Genomic DNA, 26429 nt, shown 5'->3' with positions numbered 1-26429 from the left:
ACAAAACAGACCACACATAGCCTTGCATAACAGCACATGACGGCTACCATCCGAAAAACACACCTGTGGCTGTGTGAATGCTCACTTCCCAATACACGGACATCGTAAGAGAATTATATATATATAGGAGGAGATCATTGTGTGAAGGATCCACACTGGCTGCACCTTCTCGGCCGCCAGGTGAGGGTTCCAACCCTTGGTCCACCAATGCTATAGCAATAGTGCATATGAGCATGTGCTCTGTAAAGCGCTTTGGATTAAGGCGCTATATGAATAACACATCATTATCATTATCATCATTATCATACATTTAGGCCGGTACCTCTGCATGCATTGTGGACAGAGCGTGCATGTGCAGGCCCTGTTGAATGACAATGAGATGCCTCGTGATGAAAGGAAAGCCAGCTTTTTGCCCAGCTGTATTGGCTAAGTTCTGGGGATAATTGGGGGTCAAAATAGTGGTAATATGTGGCAACGAAACACTAATTCTCGGTGATGAGAAATAGTGAAATGTCCAAATGTGGCTCTCAGGAACAGCAGTGGAGTAACTTTGCTGAAAATGTTGGGGGAGACATGACATTTGAAGAAAAGGTGCCCCAGCCAAATGAATGGAGACAAAATGGTGTACCATGAAAGTTGGGGGGACAAACACCCCTGCCCCCCCTAAAATTATGCCCATGAGGAACAGTATTTTCTTTCTTTAGTGCAATCTCTTGTGCCTCTACACCCCCATCTTTCACAAGTCCTTTTCTAAATTAATATGGTCTCATTTAAAATAAAATATTTATGGGACCATCTAACCCCCTTCTTGCCCCCCCCCCCGCCTTCATGCTTTATTTGTCTTTAATGTACTCGCCATTGAGAGGATGCAGAGTAATTTGGGCGGGAAAATAACGATCAAGTTTTGTTTCTTTTACTGCATTTGTTTCTGCTTTGTTCCCTGCTTTTGTGAGTGATACATGTTTATCAATGACATTCCGTGTTTAATTCTAACCACGGTTTAGCCTTTATCGTTCTTTTGTGCCCTTGGTCCTTGGAGTGGGGTCCAGCCACTCTGCAGCTTTTTCTTTCTTTGTTTAGTGTTTCTTTTATGTAACATGCGCTGTAGGGTTACTCTGAAAACAACTTCTGAAGCTTTTCCTCAAAGTCTCCAGGAAAGATAACCTACGCAGTTATTTCAACAAAGTAAATGGGTCTCTCACAAAAGAACTGAGTGGGAAGCGGCGCTTTGGCTACGATTTACGTGCTAAGGGCGTGACCCTCCGTGTATACACTTTCTTTATGGAAGGCTCAGGGCGTTACAGTTCACACCCTTGGCCCATTCATTATCCCATTTAGCATTGCAGGAGGAAGTCCGCCAGAACTAAAAGGGTTAACATCACGTTTTTTCCCATGAATCCTAGTTACGCTATTCCTGCCGGAAGCAGGGGCGTAGGCAGGGTAGGGTCTTAACGGGCATGCCCCAACCAAAATGTAAAAATGCCCACTCACCAGCGCTGTGTGGCCATTTCCAGATGTGAATGTCACTGTGGCGGGCCCAACTACATTAGCTTCAGGCCCCACCTGTTAGACAAGCCTGGCTACGCCTCTGGCAGGAAGGAGTGGGAACAGAGTTTAAGAGCTTGCCCGCCACCATGCTATCATTGGCTCCCTAAAAAAGAGGGGCATCACCCCTTCCGCAGAAAGCATCCCACATCACTCCTTGCATTAGGAAAGGTTTTCCCATTGGAATGGAGCAGCATCCTGGTAAGGCTGAGTAAATCAAAGCATCTGGTGTCACATGGTGACCCTTGTGACTACATATGGAAAAAGCGCTGGCAACGCTGATGGGGTTGTCTATTTTTAATGCAACACAAACAACAATAGTATGGGGTACCAAGATAAAGAATGTACAACAAAGTTTCTACACAAATGGATTCTTAACTAAATTAACACAAATGCACACAACTTATAAAAACGCCACTGGGCCACCCGGTAGGGAAAAAACAGACTTTAAAGTGTAGGACACTCTGACTTGTAAGACGGAGGTGTGCAGGCAAAGTTGCCAGTAGCAAAATGTCTTTAAAAAAGTAGACAAGGAGGCTTAAAGTGAATAGGGTCCTTGAGGGCAGGCAAGGGGGACAGGGTCTCTTCAGTTTTTGGTTTTTGAGGCTAAATGGCATTGAGGCAGGCTTTTCGCCTGTGAATTCAGAGTCTGGGTGCATTTGGAACTGAGCTGCAGTCAATTATGGAAGCGGCAGCAATGGATTCTACTGATGCAGAGCTGTTCGGCAGCGACAACGGCTTGCAGATCGAAGACGCGTGGAGCGGAAGGCAATGTCGGATTGGTGGTGCTGGAAGACTCTGCAGCCTCAGGTGCGGAGGATAGAAGCTCAGGGGCTACAACCAAAAGGCTAGCTAGCCCCAAGTTCAGACAGGCCTGACATGAGCGTAGCCCCAGATCTTTTCCAGACCTAGCAACACCCCTGGCAATGAGGTGGTTCAGAGATGCAGAGTCAGGGGTCCCTTCCTTGGTTCTGTGATTGCTCGAAGAACCTGACCAAGGTATCAGGCTAAGGTGAGTTCTTTCTTCTGTCCTTGCCAGCCAAGCAGTTTTGTGGGGTACACTTGCAGGGGTGCAATCACCTCCAGTGTCATGAACTTCAGATCACGCCCCTTTTGGACCTCCTGGTCCTTGTCTCAACGGGGCTTACATTCCGTACTACTTCCAACATGGCCGTCCAGAGCTGAAGCCCTTGCTCGCTCCATGCGCTGATCGCGGAGTGATCTATTTATAGACCACGCCCTCCGCGGCTCCGCGCTTCTCAATGCTATTGCAGAGTAGCCCAGACGTGTGTTCTTAGCTTGCGGTATTGTTTCCTTTGTCCCAGTGCTATTACCCGCTCCTGTCCCTTTCCCCCTTCCTGGCTCCGAGCATTTCCAGCCTTTCCCAGACTCCCGGATTCCTGGACTACGCGCTCCCGGAACTAATCGCAACCTGGAACCAGACGAGACTCGAGCAGCGCTGTTCAAGTCCAGGAGCGTTCGCAAGAAGGCAGCGATCGAAGACATCGGCAAACTCCGGACCCAGGTGAGAAGGGGGGTATTCCTTGACATCCAGTGGGAGGGTCCTGTGTACTAGTGCCTTAGATGCAATAGGCCTCACCCAAACAGCAGTTACATCCCAAAAAGCGCCCTTGGACAGGTAGAGAGTAGAGGTTTCCTCCTCCTTGGAGCCTTCTATCTTCACCTCTATGCCAGAGGACATTCGAATAGACTGTATCCACAACAGAGATCCAGGTGAATCCTTCTCGTCGTGAAGGTCAAAGATGAATCAACTAAGGGGAGGGGTCCCCCACCCCTTCTGATATAGACAAAATGTTTCAGTGGATTGGTACAGAGCAAGCCTTTTAACAAGGGTCTAATCCAGGTAGCTGTAAAATGTGTCCTATGCCTGCTGATGCTACACTCTGAGTCCCTTGTCGTAGGAAGTGGGGAGGGGGACAGATGGTGAGACCCTGTGTGGTCTGAACCTCTCCTCTGGGCTACTCTAACTCCACCCCATTTCCCAGCCTGCCTACTTCAAAAGGACTACAGTACACATCACTCTAGAGTGCCAGGGCCATTGTCATGGCAGGATGTCTTTGGCGCTTAAACAAACAGGGTAAGCTAATAGAAGCTATCGGACACGGACAAGCCGTTGTCGTCCTTTTAACCGTTAACAGGATACAATGCAGTAGGATGTCTTTGGCGGATTCACAGAAGACTTGTGTGGCTTTTAACCACATCTTCCACAGAATGTGTACTGCAAAATGCACTATTTTAACCCCTTATTTGAAACATTTTCTCAGAGCCGGGAGGTGGGGAAAACCGCCCTTGGTTGGTTCGGGCTCCCACACCACGTGTGGTCACTCCCCCATAGTCATGGCAAGTCTTTATGCCCACCTCCACCCAATTAATAAAATCACTGGCTGCCACCGCCTTTGAACATGCCCTACTGCTACTGCAGGGCAGATGCTGGGGATGTCAGGAGATGGCCACCACAAGGTACACGTGTGCATTGTTCCTTTGCGCATAGAGCGCAATGAAGTGGGATCTGCATCATATTGTAATACTAAAAAAAAGAACGCCGTCTATTTCACTCTTGCAAACGGCATGCCACCACACTTGGAGACCCCTAGAGCCAGCCACAAAAGGATGGGGGCTGGAGGAACGTTTTTTAAAGTGGGTTTGGGAGTGGGATCATGAGTGATCACCAAATATCCAATGCCCCTGCAGGTCTCTGCATGCCCACTATCAGGGGTGCCTTTGCTTCGTGCACTCTGGTCTCATGCACCATTATGCACAAATGGCCTCTCTGCTCCCAACTGTCCTGAAAAAAAAGTGACGCGTAGGGGTCCGCGTTGGTAACTTACTTGTGCCAAGAACTCCTCCAGGCAATGCGAGGTGACCACAGGTCCCAACATAGCAAGCACACCTGTATAATTTGCTAATACTGTTGAAGTGGAGGGGTGGCCTTCAGGTTACACATAGATCAATGCAGTAGGTGCATTAACCTAGTGCGCTGTCCACCTCTCTCCAGTTCCCCTGAGATCAGGAGGCAGAATACCTGCACCTCCTGCCTTTGGCTTATTATATCCATATATCACCCCAATTCAGAGGATATTTCATTTGATAAGGAGGTGCTGATCATGGGGGGGGGGGGCAGTTAAAAGCTTAGCAGAGCAATGCAGTCTTTGGCTTCCTGCTGGCTGGGGTGTACTGATATTGGCAAGGCAGGCTTCTGTCCTCCGCCACTGTTCCGCCTGAACAGGTGATAGATTGGACAGGCTCTTGCTACAGAGGCCATTTGCTACTGACAGAATCAAGACAGAGTGCTGCCTTCAACCGCCACCCTTTGGAGGGACCCTCCCAAGCCCTTTGCTGCCTCTGCCAATACGTTCTACAACTCAGACCTATCGAAATAGGCGACAGCACTCTTTCCTGGCAAGAGAGATCGTTTCCTTTTAAGAGCGATTTATGAGATGGCAGGGCTCTAAAATTCCAAAATAAAAACAAATGTAAAGGGCAGGAAAAGCAAATAAAGACAGCAAACACCTAATCCCTCAGCATAGCCCTGCAGTCACTGCCTGGGAAAGGTTTGCAGAGGCCGCCGTTTTCATTCACCTCTGGGTCGGGGTTCAGACCAGCTAGTCTGAAACGAGAGCCCAATTTCAGAGTAGACCAATAGGAAGCCTCGGCGTGACCCCGAGTTATATTATTAATCTGCTCCAGCAGAGGGCACGTGAGCCAATGTGGAACGGGTTTACAGGCTGGGAAGCGTTGCCGTGAAAGGCCCGGATTCCCTGCGAAAACCTCGTTCAGCGTCGGCCACTGTCTGCGAGAGAAGCCGGAGAGGGCTCGGGGCTGGAGCGGGGAGGGGAGAGGAGAAGTTCCGCCTCTGTCCTCTCCCCTTGCTTTCTTCCTTTCCTCCCTCCTCCCTCCCCGAGGGATAAGCACACACACGCACACACACACGCACGCACAGGCGGAGTGATGTCATGGGAGCTCTCCACAGCAGCCGGGCTGCTCAGAGAGCCGGCCGCTCCTGCACACTGCGCGCTCGTAGCATGAGCGGCCCGTCCCCGCTTTGCTCTGGATTTTAAAGGCTGAAAGGGAGCGCGAAGTCCTAAGCGGGCGGGAAGAGGCGAGACGGACGCTGCAGCTTCCCTTGGCGGTCCTGACTGGTGAGTGCTAAGCAGCGCCCGGGTTAACGCGCTCCTCTGGGGCTGTGACCCATAAAACAGAGTTTCCAGTTGCGTTCCGCCGCCTGCGAGTCGCAGGCTCACAGGACGAGGATAGGACTTCAACCAGGCGATCCGAAAAGGCTTGGTTCTCTGAGGAATTCAATAGAAATGCAAAAGGTTCTCTTGCCATGCTGACTCTGCTGCCAGTGTCAGGGACAGGGGGTCTGATTTACAAAAGTTTTTTCAATGGGATGTTCCCATTAAAAAGAAAAAGAAAATCATGTGTAAATCAGACCCACCGAGTCATTTTTGAATGATTTCACTGAGAATGCATGCCAGGGGGAGTTGGGACTTGACCTGCCCAGGGGTATCCCAAACTGCTGCTCAAGCTGGCATCCGTGTACTGTAACTCGTTTGACGGCCTGGGTGTGTGATGTTCTGTTTTCCCTCAATTGCTGTGTTTTTATGTCTTTCTCGTGCCATCGCTGAAAGTCTGCCCGCTGGCACGCTGGCACCACTAAGTGCAAAGTGTGGTTCACCTGTTAGCAGGTCTGTTCTCAAGCGCCCCCTGCATCCTGGCACACCATTTAATTGAATTGGGCGGATTAATCTACGTAGACTGTATTTTTCCCTTTGAAGTTATGTTTTCTTCTTACCTCACATTAACGCGCAGGATACGCGGGCATCAACAAGGCTCTTTTTCGTTTCCTGAAGGAAACATGTGGTTTCTAGTTGGGGAGAGCGGTAGAAGCTTCTCGCGCTGTGTGTGGGAATGGCGATTAGGGGCTGGACACCAGGTGAACGCTGGGCACCTGCACGTTGGAATACTGGGACTGGGGGTCGCCGACTGTGCTTTGTGACAGCTTCAACGCTCTAAGCTCCACTGGGCTGGAGTCTCTGTTGATAAAAGTGCACTCAGAAGACAGCTCCGAAAGAAAGCGTTTGCACGTGGATGTGTTCCAGTGCCGCAGAATGCTTTATGATGACATTTTTAATGTCTACTTTTTTATGCACTGTGGTAACAGCGTTGAACCACTTTCTAAGACAATGGTCTTCTGTGGGGCTGGCCCGCCTGGAAGTGGGGGTGGTGCGAGATTAGGGGGAAATGGCCAGGGGAACATGAAGCTCTTTAAAAAAAAAAAAAGGAGTCCGGGGGTAGGGTGTTGACTACTTTTAATAGAATATATAAGCAGGTATTGTATTTGGTAGCGCCCGCCAAAACTATTTTTACTTCCGCGAGGCTCCGAGTTCAAAGGTTTGGATACCGCTGGGTAAGGGCATCGCGTGCTTCTAGTTGACGTGTTCTGCCCAGGATCACACAGTTTCGTCTTAGCTAAGATCGGCTAGTTTTTTTGTTTTGGGTTCGCTTCTGCCAGTCCTGCAGCTTTGGAATGTGGTAGTGTGATGAAGACAAGGGGAGCGATCCGCGCAGACTCACGCGGAAACAGTTATTGATGGCAGGTTACGGATAATTTGCGGAGCTATTTGCAATTGCTGCTGAGGTCCTTCGAGGTTAAATTCCTGTTTAGATGAAAGATCACCCTTTTCACCTTTTCAGTGTCAGGTTGAATTGCAGGCGCCCACTCTGATCAGATCACTAAATAACATGTGGCTTCTAAACGTTTTTTTTTAAAAAGGCACTTTTTGGGGTGGGGGCAATCCTGATTTGCATATTACCTTTTCCCTTCTGTATTGACTTGACAGCCGAAGAACGAGGGCACAGAGGGTTGCCCAGACCAGTTCCCAGAGATTAAAGATGTTTTCTAAACCTTCCAGCCGTCGCCTGTTTTCTTTTGCAAAGCATACATGGCCATGATCTGTTAACACATGAAGCATAGATTTCCCGATGTGTAGTAATTGCCTTTCCGTGATTGGAAAGATTGTTGTCAGTTTTGCAGCCGGGTCCGATGGACTCTAGCTAGGGAAAGACTCAATGAAGCAAGCATTGTCAAAGTCAATACTTTTGGCATTTGTAGGCTGTTCGTTGCATGTCACATTTAGAGCCATGTATGCCCATGAGTGCCATAAAAAATAAGGCAAGCTCAAAGATGACACAAGCTGAAGGGCAGGACGTAAAGTAGCTAATATTGGGTGTACCGTTAGCCTCTGCTGGCTGATGAAACACTTCTAACATTTTACACCGGCATCTAAGGAACGCTGCATGCACCTTACCGAGCCTGCTATCGGGGCCCATAACATGCTTTTGATCTCCTTACTATCCGGCATGACATCAGTGTTGGGAAGGGGACACGATCTTCCCGCACCCCAGACGCTTTAGAATAAGGCATAGGATGTCATCGTTAATGTAAGAAAACCCCGGGGGCAGGGCGGTGCTCTTACAGTCTTCTACACAATCATATTATTGCATGTTTTGTGGGTGTAATGCACATGCGGGAATAGCAGCCATCTTAGATATTAGCAGCCATATTGTGGCACAAAGCTAAACGAAGTGCCCAGGCCGCGAACATGAGAAAAGGAATAGGTTGTGTCCGACACACTGATGAGAAAGACCAGAGCTGCACAGATCTGTAAAACATTTAATTGTCCTAAAATGTTGCCAACCTTCTTGCCCTGTGAACAATGTGCCCTGCAAGGCCACGGGAGGAGCGCTAAGTGTCTGTGAACAATGCAATCCCATGAGAAGGAGGCCACAGGCCTTCAACCCCCACCAGTCCCAATCCTAAATTATAGCACCCCAACACCCTGGCTTTAGGTCCCCTGAATTCCAATATACCAGATAACCCCAGACCACTGACCATAGACCTGCTGGACTCTCCAGCAATCAAAAGATCAGAACGCAGGGCCTTCCTGCCTTCACTCCCAGGTCACGTGATTTGTGCTGTGAAGTGCAGGGAGGGATGAAATTATAGCCACCGAACAGGGATGGGAGACGTTGGAGAGTCTGGGAGTGTGTGAAGCGTGTGAGTTAGTGTGGCCTCGGCTTTCCCCCCCGGGCCTCTGTCTGTTCATACCAGGTGCACTGATGTGTTTTTCTTAGTAATATAATTGTTATTTGGCCGTCCGCTGACCAATGACGAATGCAACATCGCCCATGTGGAAGATGGACGGACAGAGCTGGGACCAATGGCTTGGCATCCTCTATGGACCAGGTGACTTATGTGTAGGGACTCACCAACCAGCAGCGTTGTTTCTCTCTGTATATCATGATGTCACTGATGACGCTGTAGACCTTATTGTGTTGCTCATGCAGATTTTGGCAGAACGTTCCGCGGCAGCAGAGTTCTTTGTTGGCACTTTTCCTTTTGTATGGAAATAAACATTGTTATCCTTACAAAAGGTGTATTGGGCCTTTTTTACCTAATGAGTTGTATTTTTTCCCACAATAGAGGGATATTAGATGACATGAGCATGTCCTTAGCTGCTAAATATAAGGGTAAACAGCTTCAGAAGAGGAAGGATATACTGGATTTGTGGAAAATGGTAGAGGATGTGGAGGACCCTGATGGGGGTGGAGCTCAGAATATTGAAGTAGCTGCCCTACATACGATGTTTGTAACACCACAGGGAACTAGGGCATTGCCCTTGCACACAGGGCTTTACCCACTCACCACTCGCCCTGTCACAGGGTACACAAACCCGATGTATGTGCCCACCCCAGAGACATAACGACACTGAATGTTGTCCCGCTCCAGGACAGTAAGGTACAGAAGGAGGTAGAAGAGGCATTGAAGGCTATGCAGGTAGAATTGACTCAAATGAGGGCGGCCTAGGACGGAGGAGGGAAGAAGGGGATTGGGTTAGATGAATGGAGAGCAGGAGATATTTTGTTCAGATTAGACAGTTCAGCAATCAAGGATGTGCACATCGAGAAGAAGGGAGGCGGTGACGGGCCAACAGGAAGCACATGGTATGGGACTGTAAGGTCGGAAAGGTGTACGGACAGGGAGTTAAGGGAAGAGGAATGGGATACCATAGATGGGTTCGAGGATGATGAATAAAATGAGCAGACACCAGAGATTGTACCACGGATGGAACGTCTGTGAGGACCGCGGTTAAGGAACAGGTTTGGCCGAATGCAGGACCAAGGAAAAAGGGAAGTGTTCGACAGAAAGAAGGAAGGAATCAAGCTGGAGATGTTTGGGTTAAGGCAGTATTTCCCAGGTAAAGCTAGATGATGACGCTCCTGATGGTGCACCCTTCAACAACATCAGGGCACAGGTGAGGGATGCGCTGTGGCGAACGTACCCCGACATGCCAGACTTACAGTGTATCATGCAGTATACCATGGGGGACCATAAGGACCCCCCGCGCAGTACATTATTAAGGTTCAGGAGATGTGGCGTGTGGAAATGGGTGACCAGTGGGACCAATCAGTTCCTCTTTTTTACTTCGTTATTAAAAGGGTCTGCCCAAAGAAGTTCAGAAGGCACTAGAAACATTTTGGTCATTGAAGCGAAGGGGTGGGCAAAGATACAAAATATCATCATATATCACTGCAAAAGAATAAAAGAGCGAGAAAAGGAAACAGCTCAGTGACTGCAGGCGGAGGAAGCAAAACGAGTGCAGAAGAAACTAGCGAAGATAGCAGTTGAGTGGGCAGTACCATCGAGTGCGTGAACGGGGTGTTGGAGCAGAACCCGGCCCTCCAGATGTCACAATAGCAGCATTCTGGCCAGGAGGGACTACAAGGACAGTGGGGAAGTGGGCTGCAGTGCCCCTACCCAGAGTGGCAACTAGAGGTCAGTAGTGAGGGAGGGGGGTTTAGAGGAGGAAGAGGGGGATTTGAAGGGATGGGACCTCAGGGAGCAAGTATGGGTCCCTCACAATGCTGGAGCTGTGGGAAGTGGGGACATGTCTCAAGGGAGTGTAGGAGCAGGCAGGGGGTGGGATACAACTCATTTAGCAACTACTGTCCACCACCCCTGCCCCAACCACAGCTGCCAACCCGGTGGCCAACTACCATACCCTACAAGAAACATCAGGCCTACACTCAACTACCACCACAACCCCCAGGTGCACAGATACAACATCCACAAAACACACAACCATTAATATCCCAACAGAATGCTATGTATGGGAGTAGCATGCCAATCATTGTTGTACCCTACGGAGGGGTGAATGTGGTGGGAAACAACCCCTTGACGTTTCCTGGTACGAATTACATACCCCAACTAAGACAGCACACAGAGAAGTCTTGCGTGACGAGTCCTGTCCATGACAGTCCACCATGATGAGGAACACTTGGTGGGCTTTGAGACAATCAATTAATCTTCATCTCCAAATTGGCAAAGCTTGTTGGTGGGTGCCATCTGACTTCTTTTTCCGACCTGTGATGTCCCCTGAATTGTGGCAGGAACAATATTGTCCCTAGAATTGCAGGGTCTGGTGGTGGTGTAATTGGAACAGACAGGGATGGATGCAAGTGGTCCACAGTGTTTTGTGTTGACCCTACAATGCCCCTCAAGGGAGTGACAGATGCAGATTTCTTTGAAGATATACCAGGCAATGGGGAGATTGTGCTGGCAATTTCTAACCCATGCGACATTATGGTGCACTATCAGAAAGTGCAGTGTCTATTAATGGCCCTCGTAGCAGCGCCCCTCTTCACTGACACAGATTTAGAACAGGTCCCTCAGAGACTGTGTACGACAAATGCCCACGATGTAGGGCTCTAGCAAGAAATGACCCCAGTTTGGATAACTCTGAAGCCAGGAGTAGTGTTGCCTCGGGTAAGACAGTACCTCTTTTTGAGGGAGGCGGAGGTAGGAATAAGGGACACCATTGTTGCCCTACTAAATCAGGGGATAATTGTTACAGCTTCCCCATGCAACACAGCGATCTACCGGATAAAGAAGGCAAAAGGGGGGAGTTGGAGAATAATTCAGGATTTGGGTCATCTAAATGACATTGTACAGGCAGAATTTCCAGTGGACCCGAACCCCGTGACAATACTTTGCAACATCCCAGAAGAGGCGACCCACTTTACTGTGGTGGACTTTAAAAAAGCCTTCTTCTCTGTTCCCCTGCACCCAGATTCACAGTACCATACTGCGTTTACACATATGGCGATGTGCTTTCAACACACAAGATTGCCTCAAGGGTACTGCAAGTCCCCCAGCATTTTCAACAGAATACTACATGCTGATTTAGGCAATATACATGTGCCCAGTACCATCATTCAGTATGTTGACTACTTACTAGTGTGCAGTGTCGGCGAGCACCAGTGCAGACTGGACTCCATTACACTCCTACAACTTCTGGCCCGAAAGGATATAAGGTTAACAAGGCAACATTACAGTATTGTCTCCATGAAGTACTCTACTTGGCTCAGTTAATTTCTATCAATGGCAAAAGAATAATTCCTGATTGCGTGCCTCTATGCATGCCACCTCAAAGCCCAACACATTAAAGGAAACACAAACATTCTTGGGGCTATGCAATTATTGTAGGGCATGGATACTTGATTACGCAGCATACATGAGGCCACTGTTGCAGGGCTTTAAGGAAGCTCAGAAGGGTGACAGCAAATTCATATGGACAGAAGAGATGTGTACCAATTTCAATGACCTCAAAGAGGTCATTTCAACTGCACCAGTGTTAGCAACCCCAGACTACCCTCAAGAGTTATACCTATTCTCCCACTGTACTGGACAGCTGATGATTGCGGTACTGGTGCAGAAAAGCTCCATTGGCCACAAGCCATTGGCCTATTACAGTGGTATCCGAGATTCAGTGATACAGGGGCAATTCGCCTGTGAGCAAGCTCTTGCTGCAGCGGCATTCTCCATTGAGAAAAGCTTGACTATTGTGATGGGGTGCTCCGTAACATGGTGTGTTGAGCATACAGTGTTTGCCACCTTAGAACGCTCTTAATCCACACTGACCATACATCGACCATTCGCATACAAGATCATTCTATCCAGTTTAAACAGTCACATTGTACGATGTAAAACTGCTAATCCTGCCACTTGCTTAACTGAAATGTGTTCTGATGAAGACTTGGCCAACCATGACTGTGTAACTTTTGAGGGTGAGGAAGATGATATTCCTAAAGCAAATGCAGACCATTTGAGAGGGGGAGGTGCTCTTCGTTGACGGGTCAACAACAGTTGACCAGGACACAGTCTTATGACACACTGGTGTGGCAGTGGTCTGCCTAGTGGATGGGGAATACGAGACACTGGTGCAGAAAAGGTTACCAATGCATTTCTCGGCTCAAACAGCCAAGCTCATAGCCCCTATTGAAACATTATAAGCGCCCTAAGGGTTTCACGTGGCCATTTACTCTGACTCAGCATACGTTACCACCACAGTGCATGTAGGGCTTGCACGGTGGAAGAGAAGGGGATTCAGGAGGGTGGACGGATCCCCCATGCAACACGCTGCATTGTTGGACAAGCTCATCCATGCACTCTCCCAGCCATCTGTAGTGGCGGTTGTAAAATGCACCGCCCATTCTAATCACACAGACAAGGTCACGCTCGGTAATGCTGCTGTGGATGCGGCAACAAAAACAGGGAAATACCTTCAGTACCACAAGTATCGGGGTATCCTGTGTTAACTTCTAACACATAACAGTTGCCTACACCGTACAAAACCTTACCAATTGCGCCGCTGATTGAATTACAGGGATGGGCGCCACAAGAAGAGAAGGAGCTCTGGGTGAAGAGAGGGTATAGACAGTCTCCAAAAGCTCTCTTATCGATACAGGAAATATCAGGGAAAGCTGTGATGCCCCATAAGTTATTACAAGCAGCGTTCGATCAATGACATCATCCATCACACGTTTGCAAACAACACAATGCAGCAGACATTCAGGAACACTGGTTCGTCCTCAACCCACAAGAATAATTGATGAACATGGCCACACATTGCACTACATGCCAAAGTCACAACACAGTTCTCACACTAAGGACTATCAGAGGCTCCCTGACCCGCCCTATTGGGCTGTTCTGCAAACTGCACATTGATTATACAGACATGGGTGAAAGGTGTAATGGATCTCGTTACCTCATTGTGGTCGTGTGTCCCTTGTCATGATGGGTGGGGGTGGGACATTGTGTGCATTCAGATGCTAAACGTGCTGTCAAATTTTTAGTGCCAGAAGTTTTCCCTAGATGGGGTGTGTGCGATGTATTAAGGTCAGATAACGGCACACATGTCTTCAATGACCTCTTCAAAGAGATTTCGACATTACTGGGCATAAGGCATCAGATGTGAACCATTTACCGGCTCCAGGCCAATGGGGTCGTAGAGAGGATAAATGGCCTGCTTAAAGGCAAGCTGTCGAAACTGTGCACCACCTTAAATAAGAACTGAGTGTACTGTCTATACCACTCGCATTATTCAGTTTGCGCCCACAGCCCTGTTAAGACCACCAGTTATAGCCCCACAAAGTGGTCACAGGGCGCAGCATGCATACGCTGCTCTCTCCTGTCAGGTGAGCATCAGAAGCTCATAGAGCATCATCCATTTTAGGGGAGGAATTTAGTAGCTACCTGCCCTCCCTACCAAAGGCAATAAAATGCGTGTCCCAACAAATTGCGCCTCCCTCGACAAATGAAGCAACTGGTGCTGCAGCAGACATGCCTACAATGTCAACCCCTCTGCAGCTCTTCCCCAGTGTACTAATTTATGTTAGGAATCTTATTTGCTGATGGAACCAGCCCAGGTATGACGGTCCATTTTGGGTCATTTATGCCACTCCCCTTGCCGTCAAGGTGAAGGAGCTGCGTTACTGGGTGCACCTGTCTGATGTCTGAAAGGCACCTCTTCCCCAACCTGCACTGGCTGTTTGTATTGCACATTACCCACAATATTGAAATTCCACCCTCCATGACCAACCGAGCAGCCTTTTGTAAAGAATAAAGCAGCATCAGCCAATAGCCCCACAGAACGCTGCTATGTGCTACATTTGCACAGGCATTGCACTCTTGCAGTTTCCCATGCTCTCTCTTTCTCAATGTCTCTCTTGATTCCTCTCTCTCTACCTCTCTCTATTGCTATATCTATTTCTCTGTTATGCTCAATATACCTCCTCTCTTCTGCCTCTTATACTTAAGGATTGCTTTGTAGGTGAACATCGGAATGGACCCGGCGAGCTCCAACAGTTCTCTTCATATTAGGAAAAGTAATGTGTATATGTCAAGGTTTTCCTGTTCATATATATGTGCAATGCATTACATTGCTGGACTATTTGCAATATTTATGTTTGGCTTAGTTATTTATATGGGGTGGCTATATACAAGGTGGGGCTATATACAAGCAAATGCTACCATTCATGGGTATATTCAGCATGCTAACTTCACCAAAAAGGGAATTCAAGATGTAAATGTGACCAGGAAACCTTACACACACAACATTGTGGCCACAGACATCAATGTTGTTGATCAAATGAGAATTGACAGCCCCAATCCTAATACTACTGATTGTAGTGCCCCTTCCACAATACCTTTTGATCTCACAAGGTCTCTTGAAAATGTATATAACATGAGGCAACTCAGAAAATATAGGTATGATAAGTAAAATGGACTAGGCCTACATGCAATAGAAGATGTGTATCATCCAGAATTCTCAAACTGTTGCAGACATGAGCTCGGTGGGAAAGGGAAGTGTGAATGGAAGCTGTTATGTCTGTTCGTTGTTACTGCATGCGTCAGGGGTACCTAAGGTATTGATATGACAAGAACTACCAATTTTAGAGGCTCAATGCCTGGTCCATCAGGCACTGTGTGGGCTGTGAGGCACATTCCAGGTGCAAAAAATCTGCAATTAGAAACAATGGATCCTGATCAGCTGCAATGCAAGCAAACACCCAAAAACAACCAATGTCTGCGCACGCCATACCTTAACGTACGAGGAGTACAATACGTAGAGAGAGGGAGGCAAAAAATATCAATGAGTTGCGCAGCAGGACGGTTACTGGGATTCAGAGATTGATTATTGGCTCAAGTGAATAAAGTATGGGCACACTTCTGGAATGAACATATCTCAAAGCTAACGTGTGTCGAAGCAATGGAAAAGCCAGTAAAAGTGCAGCAGCAAGAAACTCATGAACAGTGCTTTTATAATGAAGGAACTGTTTTTGTGGGGTGGTCATCTCAAATGCAATAAGACATTGTTTATCCCAGACCTCAAAAAAGGCAAAGCTGCAGTAATGGAATACTGGGTGTGTGGACAACAGGCATTCTTGCACCTCCCACTATCATGGAGGGGTTATCGCTCACTGGCCACACTCTACTGAGCAATTCTTGTGATCCCTGAAGAACACCTTGTAGTGGGATAGAAAAAACGCTGCCCGCCCCAATCCCAGCTCAAGATGCAATGGGGCCAACCAGAAACCTGTTAACACGCCCCATCTTCTGCATCTGGCCTGAGAAAGAAAAGAGCAGCAAGTTATGCAGGAAAAGAAGATTCAATTATCTGCTTCACGACTCTCCCAAATTTCTCCAAGAAATACCTGATGAATATAGACCGTTTAGCAAAGAAGTAACATTTTTTGCATCTCTACTTCTGCTAGGGGTCCAAACAGCCACGAATGCCAAGTGGCTGCAAATCGTCAGATGGAAGGTCGTGCAGCTGGCGAACAGTGCAGAACAAGGCCACAACGCAACAAAGGTCGAGATGCGCGCCATAGGTTTGATGACCCTTCAGAACCGATATGTGCTTGACCTGCTCACAGCGATGGAAGGAGGGGTTTGTTGAAAAATCAGCGATTCTTGCTACACATTCGTGCCTCCAAACGACACAGAGAATGGCTCCCTGATGAAAATAATAGGAGCACTACACTCCCTTGGATCACACATGCAAATAGAAGCTGGCATACAAGAAGGTGACTGGTTTGATGGACTTTTCACGTGGGCACCATCCTGAATGGGGGCAATCGTGAACATGCTGGTGCCCATTATCATGTTTATATTTGTCCTTTTTTGTGCCTGCCAATTGGGACTTTGATGTTGTGCCAAAGCAGTACCTGGCAGTGCCATGATAATGGTCTCAATTGGGGTATCAAATACACCTTGTGGTACAAGAGATAGTGCTGTCCAAACAGATGACCCAAACAAACCACACATGGTGGTGATAGTACCGGGAGGATTTAACTGCTGTTCTATCACTACATCCCCACCTGACCCCAAGCATTATACAGAGCATTGAGTTGATTTTGCAGGGGATAGGGGTTGTATATACATGACTTGCACCCCTGAGGAGTACGCCCAACCTGGCCAAAGTTTGCGTCACGTATGCAGAACATGGATTCCAAAGGGGGGATCGCTGCCTTATTTGGAGGTGAAAGGTTAGAAGAGGAACGCTACCGGGGGACTAGCAAAGGTGGGCTTATAAGGGAGTTTGTTAATGTAGAATTAACACATGTGGGAATGCTGGAAATGGTGAGAGTGGGACACAATCTTCCTGCAATCCAGGCTCTTTAGAATAAGGCAAAGGCCGTCATCTGTAATGTAAGAAACCAGGGGGAGGAGGTTGCTCTTACAGTCTATCATATTGTTGCATTTTTTGTAGGTGTAGTGCACATGCCGGAATAGCAGCCATCTTAGATATTAGCAGCCAAATTGTGGCACAAAGCTTAAACATAGCGCAGCAGTCAGCACTCCAGGCCCAGACCGCGAAAATGAGTAAGGGAATAGGCTGTGTTCCACACACTGATGAGAAAGCCAGAGCTGCACAGATCCATAAAACCCTATATTGTCCTAAAATGTTGCTAAACTTTGCGTCCTGGGAATTATGTGTCCTGCAAGGCCACGGGAGGAGGGCTGTGTGACTGTGAACAATGCAATCCCATGAGAAGGAGGGCACAAGCCTTTAACCCCCACCCGCCACAATCCTAAATGATAGCACCCCAATGCTCTGGCATTAGGACCCCTGAATTCCAATCTACCAGATAACCCCAGACCACTGACCATAAACCTGCTGGACCCCCAAGCGATCAAAAGATCAGAAAGCAGGTACTTCCTGCCTTCACTCCTAGGTCATGTGATTTATGCTGCAAGGTGCAGGGAGGGATCAATTATAGCCCACAAACGAGGGTGGGAGACATTGGAGAAGTTCTGGCCTGTCTTGGAGCGAGTGAAGTGGGTGAGTTAGTGTGGCCCCGGCTTTCCCCCTGGGCCCCTGTCTGTTCATACCAGGTGCACTGTTACATAAAGATAGATATGTTTTTCTTAGTAATATAATTGTTACTTGGCTGTCCGCTAACCAATGACGACTGCAACATTGCCCACCTGGAAGATGGATGCACAGCGCTGGGACCAATGGCCTGGCATCCCCTATGGAGCAAGTGACCTATGTGATGGATCTCACTGTATATCATTGTGTCCCTGATGACGCTGAAGACCTTCTTATTGTGTTGCTCATGCAGATTTTGGCAGAACGTTTCCGCGACAGCAGCGTAATAATGTTAAAACACACCTTCAAGCCCCAATACCCAGGCCATGAATGATATCCAACAGAATGATTTAACCCCTTACAATCTGTTTACTACTTGGGCAAAAGTATATCTATACCACTCTAACATAGAATATAGACATAAATGACAGCAGACACTATGTATAGGAAGGCATTTACTGCTTGATAACTATTGTTTGCAGCAAGCTGATAATATTGTGCTATGCCAAGACCAAGCCCCAGCTTAGAAGCAGTAAAGAAGGCATCAACATTCATGTAAACACGCTTTATAACTGATGTAAGGAAAATCTAATAGCCTAAAGGCCATATACCCATTCCTGGCTGAGAGACGTTTGGGAAGTATTCACTCCTTACCATTTACCTCCAGAAGAACTGAAGGGGATGCTTTACTCAGTGCTTCCCTAAAAGTTTCACACTTAATAACAGAGTTTAAGTTCTATGCGTACCTCGAACCTTCCATCCAATAAAGGCTCCCTCTTGTAATATGTAGAAATAACTCATGCAGACCCATATGCAGGCTTACTGAGTGATTGTTTCTGCACAACTGAGATTTTCATGCAGCGCGTTACATCACATTTTATGCATTTAGTGTCCAACCCCCTTACCAATTCTTGGCACCACACCCTCAACATAGAGTGAGGGAAAGAGAGAGCAAGCAGGAGAGAAACAGAACAAAGAGAGAAACGAAGAGGCACAAAGATAGCTTAAGTGATATAGAGAGTGGGGTTGAGAGAGAGACTTGGAGAGACAAAGAGACCGATAGACAGACATTGAGAGAGAGAGAACAAGGACGAGAGAGAGACTATGACAGGGAGACCGGGGGATTGTGACTGTGATTACAGTCAGGGCTCTGACAGCGACTAGGACTGATCAGGACTGTGATGGGTTTGCAAAATGTGACATGGACTTGGACTATGACTAGGACTGTTGGAAGGGCTAGAACTGTGTTGAGGACTGGGACTGTAATGAGGACTTTGACTGTGGCATTGTCTGTAATGAGCACTAAGACTCAGATGACGACTAGGACTGTCATGATGGCTATAGGTAGGACCATGATGAGGGCTCGGGCTAGGACTGATAAGGAGAAGGTCTAGGATTATGATGAGGACTAGGACAGATGAGGACAAGTACTAGGATTGTGACAAAGACTATGACTGTATTGAGAACTAGGACAATGGCAAGGGATAGGTCTATGATTGATGAGAAATAGGTCTAGGACTGTGACAAGGACTGTGACAAGAACTAGGACTGTGACAAGGACTAGCAATGTTATAATGACAAGGACTGTGATGAGGACTAAGTCAAAGTCTACGACAGATACGGATAAAGACTAGAATTGTGACAAAGACTAGGACTGTGATGAGAACTAGGACAGTGAAAAGATTGATGAGAACTAGATCTAGGACTCTAATGAGGATTGTGACAAGAACTAGGTCTGTAATTATGACTGGGACTGTGAGCAGGTGTAGTACCGTTTCGATGAGTAGGTCTTTGAAGAGAACTGGGACTGACCAGGACTAAGTCTGTGACAAGGACTACGACTAGGACTAGATCAATGACGACTAGCAGTGCAAGGAGAAGTAGGACTAGGACTGTGAAAAGGGCTGTGACCGGGATTAGGGCTGAAAAGGATTAGTAGAAGGACTCTAATGTAGACCATGACTGCGATGCCTACTAGGACTGTGAAGAGGAGTGCGATTAGAACTGTGATGGGGACTCTCATGAGGACTGTAGCAAGGCCTATAACTAAAGTGAGTACTAGGACGGTAACTAGGACTGTGATGAAGGTCAGAACTGTGACAAGGATTATGTCTATGTCTGTGATGTGAACTAGAACTATGACTGTCGAGGACTGTCACTGGGACTGTGATGAAGACTAGGACTATGGCAAGGACTAGGATGGCGACAAGGACAATGGCCCTCATTACGACCCTTGCGGAAAGCGACTGACCGGAGCGCCACAGCGTAAATAGCGTTTCCGCCATTGCACGAAGGAGCAAAGTGCGGCCCATTCCGACCCATCGGGCACGAGCACCACGCCACGGCGGAAGTGCAAAGTCTGCGATGGCGGAAATGACCCCAAAACGGCCCACACCGCCGCCGTACGGCGCCCTAGGTGCAATACCGCCACCCCTCTTAGCGGTCACCGCAGTGTGCGCCTACCGGAAAGTACGGTGACCGGAAATATACGGAAACGGAAGTAAAAACATGGGCCCGGAACGGGAAACATCCCGGCGTACACCTATAAAACCACTAAAACCACACAACCACTAAAATCACTACCCTGAAACACACCCCAACCCGTCACCCACCCTAGCGAAACCAAGACAAATGGGAAAAGTAGCGAAGAAAGCGTGCGACCGCAAGCGGCAGGTCCACTTCTCCCGCGAGGAACTCACCGTGCTAACAGAGACCCTCCAGGAGAATGCTGCCGTCGTCTTCTCCACGCAAATGACCAGAACGGCACTTGCAAACAAGAAGACCATATGGGCTCTGGTGGCACAGCGGGTAAGTGCGGTGGGGACCGCACCCCGCACCCCACAGCAATGCCGCAAGCGATGGGACGACCTGCGGATACGCGTCCGCAGCATACTCTCTGCCAACCGCAACATTGCCACAGCCACCGGGGGAGGTCCTGAATCACCCATCAAGTTGACCCCCTGGGAAGAAATCTGTGCCTCCACCATCGGAATGGAGAGCATAGAGGGAGTCGGAGGGATGGAGAAAGGAGTGCAGACATCCGAAGATTCAGGTAGGTGTACCAGATAAAACAATGCCAAATCCACACAGTCCATCCATGTGAAGTACCATGCGTCCACATAGTGCAACAGAAACACATGTCCAGGAGAACGGCCACACACATCGGCCTGATAGCGCACGTTAAAACCCACAATAAATACATAAATAATTAAAAACCCCTAATACACGCACTACACGTGCAGCAGGCACACCCTAACTGCAGGCTGCCAAACAACTGCACCCTCACTCCACACACAAATCAAAGCACCTCCAAGGACCCGACCCAAATCACCCTCAGGTACCACCCCAGAGCATGTGATACAATGCCATTCCAATTCCCACAGACCCATCATTAACCCTCGCCCTCCTTTACTCCACCACAGGGTCCGATCCAAACGACGAGCTACAGGACACCCCTACCAGCACACCTGCAAAGAGGGCCAAGACCAACGGCCAGAGACCCTCCACCTCAGCTGCACGCATCAAGACACGGCAGCAGCACAAATCAGGTGGCAGCACAGAGGAGGGAACATCAACAGGCACCCCAGCAGCCAGCATGCCCACAACACCACCACCACAGGTCCCCCCAATGGATGCCACAGAAGGCACTGCCTCTGGTGGCAGCAGCACCATAGGTGACACCCCATTGATGGCAGCATGCTCCGACACAGAAAACGGGGATGTCGAAGTCAGATCCATCCATGACCTGTCCCAATCCCCCTGTCTGTCCCATCCCGTACAACATGAGGATACCACGCAGGGGCACCCACAAGACAACGACTGGCCATCCCCCCCAAGCCCTGTGGCAAGGCAACATGAGGACAACAGCCCCTCTGTGACACCCCCGCAAATGGGCATGGCCCAGCAGAGGCAACAGTCCCTCGACCAGTTAATCGTGCAACAGCAGCAAATGGCCACGCTCCTCAAGGACCATGCCGATGAATGTGGGGGCACTAAGGCAGACATAGAAACATCAACTGAGACACTTAGGGCAGAAATGGAGAGAGGCACAGAGACGCTGAGGGCACAAATGGAGAGTAGCACCGAGAGCCTGAGAGTCCAAATGGAGAGAAGCACCGAGAGCCTGAGGGGGGAACTGCATGCGACGTCCAAAGACGTATGTGCCGAACTTGCCGCAGTGCGCCGTGTGCTCACTGAGCTCTCGCAAACCCTTAGGGACATGCATGGACGTGAGCAGGCAGACACATCATCCGTTGCAAGTTCCGTCCAGGGCAGCCCCCAACGTAGATCTGGAAGGAACCTGCGCTCCACAGGCAGGGGTGCCCCTGATACCCGCAGAGGGGGCTTGCAATAGCGACAGCCCACTGACAATGAGCATCTTTGGACACTGGGGTTCGTGGGGGAGGTAGCTGGGTGGAGGGGGTGTGTTTGGCTCACTTGGGTGGCGGGTCGATAGGGTGTTCAACATGACATCACATATGCCATAAAAAGTGCACGATCAACCAATGAGATGTGTGGACATTGATTTCTGTGTACTAGGCCATCATAGGCGTACAGTCCATATTGTGCATGTCCCAGACACGCACAGTGCCACGAGTCCCGTGTCCATGTATCAGCCACCAGGCGTGAGTGCTAGAAGCATACATCAATGAGATGCTGACGAATGTCACGGGCCTCCGGTGCCTCGCAGACTCCATGAGGTGCTGCCACATCCCCACCCTCATCATGACCATCATCATGTGCTTGCAGTTCTGCGTCAGGGGGCATGGGCACATTTCTACGTACGCACATGTTGTGGAGCATGACACATGCCATGACCATCTTTGCAACCTTCTCATGGCGGTACAGGAGTGCCCCGCCAGACCTGCTGAGGCAGCGGAAACGAGTCTTCAGTAGGCCGAATGCCTGTTCAATGACTACACGGGTACGTGAGTGGGCATGGTTGTAGTCCTCCTCATGCTGGTCCCGTGGGTTCCGGACTGGTGTGAGGAGCCATCTCTTCAGTGGATATCCAGCATCACCTGTATGTGGACGAGAAACGTATGATGTGGAATGCCATTGCTACGTACGCACACCCCCCCCCCTTCCTGCCAGGTCATTGCCAAATCACATTCCCCACATAATCATGCATGTAATGAGACTCACCGAGTAGCCAGGATCTGTTCCCTGCGTGTCGCTCCATGTAGCGTGGTATTGTAGAGTTCCTCAAGACCATAGAATCATGGGTTGATCCAGGGAATCGGGCACAACAATGTGTAATGATCCTGTTGGAGTCACACACCATTTGTACATTCAGGGAATGAAATTGTTTTCTGTTGCGGTACTGGGCCTCCATGGCATGTGGGACGAACAATTCCACATGGGTGCAGTCGATGGCACCAATGCAACCCGGTATGCCGGCAAGTGCATGGAATCCCACTTTTGTGTTGGTAATTTCCTGCTCCGAGCGTGGTAGAGAGATGTAGTCGTCTGCGTGCTGCAGGAGGGCATCGAGCACTTGCGATAGTGTCCGTGAGAACAGTGGCTGAGAAATGCCATGCAACTGTCCGACTGTGTGCTGGTAGGTGCCTGTGGCCAGGAAGTGGAGTACAGACACCACCTTCAGTAGGGGTGGGATGGCGGTTGGGCTATCTATCATGCTGACAAGGTCAGCCTGTGTCATGTCCACAATGGCGGCTATGGTGTCCCGGTCCAGACGGTAGAGGGTGTGGATCTGCTCATCAGTGAGGTTGAACGGATGTGCTCGGAGGCGTGGGATTGCGGGCTGCCTGCGTGGTGGTAGTGGCTGTGCTGGCGGCCCTTGCTGGCCCTGCCTTGGCCTCCTCCTCCTCCTGCGTCTCCTTCGTGCGGCCGGTAGCAGTTGGTGTTCGTCTTCTTCTTGGAGTTGGAGTAGTTGCAGTGCTATCAGGTCCCCCAGGGCCAACATCGCGAGTCCTGCCGGTAGCATTTCGGTGTGGTTGTGGGAGGAGACTGGCTGTGCAATTTATGTGTTTTCAGGCTGTATGGCCTCCACCTGTGGTGATTAATTCCACCTGTGCAAGCTGCTCTCCCCTTTGGCCGAGCACGTCCCGCGCACAACGCTGCAAATCTGGGAATGGCATCTTGCTATTGCAATCATGTATTTGTACCCGATGGCCGTGTAACATTGGTTGACATGTTCATTCTGCTGTGGTCCCATTGTTGCACATACTATCTGTGCAGTCGCGAACAGACTTGTGAAGGGTCAGTGGAACGTAGTACTCGAGTAACGGTGGGCCCTCATGCATCACTGTACCGAGTTGCAATGACGGGCGGGGCGTCCCATTTGTGGGTGAAGGCAGTTGCCATTTTCACACACAGCCGCACTCGATGGAATAATTAGTGATTTCAAACGGCCACAGATGCCTTTTCGGCGTGATGTTGCAAATGTGGAATTCCAAGGGCGGCGCTTTCGGTTTCCAGCTAGCGGCGAGGAGATGCCCACAGGTCTGACTGCAAATATAACGTTCTGTTGTTCAATGTCCTTGAGACAGGGCCCATGGCGAGGAAGCAATGATTGATATGAATAGTTTGGGATGCGCAATTGCTACGTGGGCGATGAGGCCGGCCGTTCCCACATACATGTTACTTCACAACACTGGAATTACGGGCTGGGGCACTGTGGATTTTGCAGGCTGCATAACGCACAGACTCAATGGATGTTTCTAATGTTATGTGAGTAATTATTCAGGCGTTTTGATTCCGGGATGAGGGAATGATGAATGGATGCATGGGCAGGTGATTTGATACAGAGTTTGCCATGTACAGGGCTTCTTGGGATCTATCCGCCTCCCCTACGCTATGTGATGCAGGGCTGCCATGGTGGGACCATCGTCTATCTGGCCTTGTTGAGCCCTCCCTGTCTCGACGCGCCCTCAGACACTTGTGTCCATGCACGTTACCAATCCCATCTGATGGATTCTGTTTTGACAGACGCATGCACAGGTACACTCGCTTTGTGATGGTGTTTGCACCTCGATATAGATGGTTAGGAGTCGCAAGTGGTTTTGGGGTGGTGATGATCCTTTGGAGTGGGCTAGCATGCATATGGCTGTGGATTTCGTGTGATCATTGAAGTGAGTTGTTGGAATGTAGTTCTGATGGCCATTCTGTTCTTTTTCTTTTCTTTTGGTTGACAGGTATCTCCTCCCCTTTTGCCACTGCCATCTGTATGCCACTCCTGCAGATGGGTTTTACTCCCGACACCTGCTGCTTCGTGTTAATCAGTGGAGCAGCATTACGATCTTATGGGACGATCGCCAATGGCCCACATGCCCTTACGCAGTACTGGTGGCTCGGAGCAACATTTCGGCCTTTCAGCTGGACTAGTGCCTCCCCATTGGGACGGCCCTGCGGTTCTGTGCGCTTCCATGTTGCCTTTTCGTACGTGAATGTGGCCCTGTGTACCATGAGGGAACAGGACGACACACAAGTAGTGGCTGGTCATTTCTTGCGGATGCAGCCCACAATGGTGATTGGTGTTTAGGAGTTCATGGCCTGATGGCTGTATGGGCTTGGTGACTTTGATGTGCATTAAATTTCTATTCTGATTTGGCCCGTGTAGCGTTTTTCTTTGCAAGTGATGTGGCATATGCCTATTTGGGGGGCGATGTATTGTGAGGAGATCTGCATTGGGTTCCAGCTTCGGAGTTTAGTTGCGTGGTACTGTACTGGGCGCGTTTGCCTACTAAGCCCGTGAGGTCAGGGATGGGGGCTGCCAATATGACAGTTTGAATGTTGTCATGCTCAGGGGCGGGGGATTGGGTTTTGTGTAACAGATGCCGGTCAGCCAGGTGGACTGGTGGAATGATGTGATTCTCGGAATATGGCTGGTCACAGGTGCCTGTGTTTGCGTGCGTTTCTTGGTGGGGGACTGTGGTCATGTCCATTGGGATGGCTTCTGTATTCGTGCCATCTGTGCCCTGCAGCTCCCATTGGCCCCTCTTGTGTTTCTTTTGTTCGTTGCCATGCATGGGTGACTTGTACATTTCAATGGTTGCATTGTGGCTTCATTGCACCTACGGGGAGTTGTACTTTGTGGGCAGGGAGCGGTGTACAGGCACTCAGTGGGGCCGTTTACGGTTGATTCGCGATGCCGTACTTCTCACCATGGCGGAATGGTACATTACGCCATGCCTGATGGCGTTAGGTACATGTCCGCTAGGGTCGGAATTGGCGTACCGTTGCGCCATGGTGGTGTTTGCGGTTTCGCATGGCGCGCGCGCGCGTGCTTGGTGCAGTTAGCGTTGGCGTTCACTACGGTGTCGCTAATGGCTTCGTACTTTGCGGTGACGGGTCATAGTCGCACCGAGCGCTATTCGATGGCGGTATTGGATTTCCGCCATCGTTTTCCGATTTCCGCAAGGGTCGTAATGAGGGCCAATGACCGCAACTTTACTGGGATCATGCTCTTCAGTTTTCCTTTATTTACTAGTGCCTGGTCTGGGACATGTTGACAGAAGAAAGCATGCTGACTCACACACAGTTACTACAACAATGCCTTATTTGTTTAAATGTCAGAAAACACAAAACTCGGACTAGAACGAGGGACTAAAAAGAGAATAGGTTTTCAACGAGAGACTAGGATGAGGGATTGGGACTAGGACTGGTCTAGGAACTAGGCCG

At 49.2% G+C, this 26429-nt stretch overlaps 1 long non-coding RNA gene across 2 annotated transcripts in view; it reads left to right on the top strand.

The window, feature by feature from the left end:
* The first annotated feature begins 5303 nt into the window (after nucleotides 1–5303).
* The window catches only part of LOC138453595 (uncharacterized), a 767559-nt gene continuing 746433 nt past the window's right edge, over nucleotides 5304–26429 (top strand). Inside the window, exon 1 of one of the 2 annotated variants that reach the window (XR_011260476.1) lies at nucleotides 5304–5705. This is a non-coding gene — a long non-coding RNA (uncharacterized lncRNA). The remainder of the gene's footprint in view (nucleotides 5706–26429) is intronic. The other variant, XR_011260475.1, reaches the window with a different exon arrangement.

Source organism: Ambystoma mexicanum, chromosome 4p, assembly GCF_040938575.1.
Source record: "Ambystoma mexicanum isolate Mex_15411 chromosome 4p, UKY_AmexF1_1, whole genome shotgun sequence".
NCBI classification, from domain to species: domain Eukaryota; kingdom Metazoa; phylum Chordata; class Amphibia; order Caudata; family Ambystomatidae; genus Ambystoma; species Ambystoma mexicanum.
This window is presented reverse-complemented; position numbering and strand designations above follow the sequence as displayed.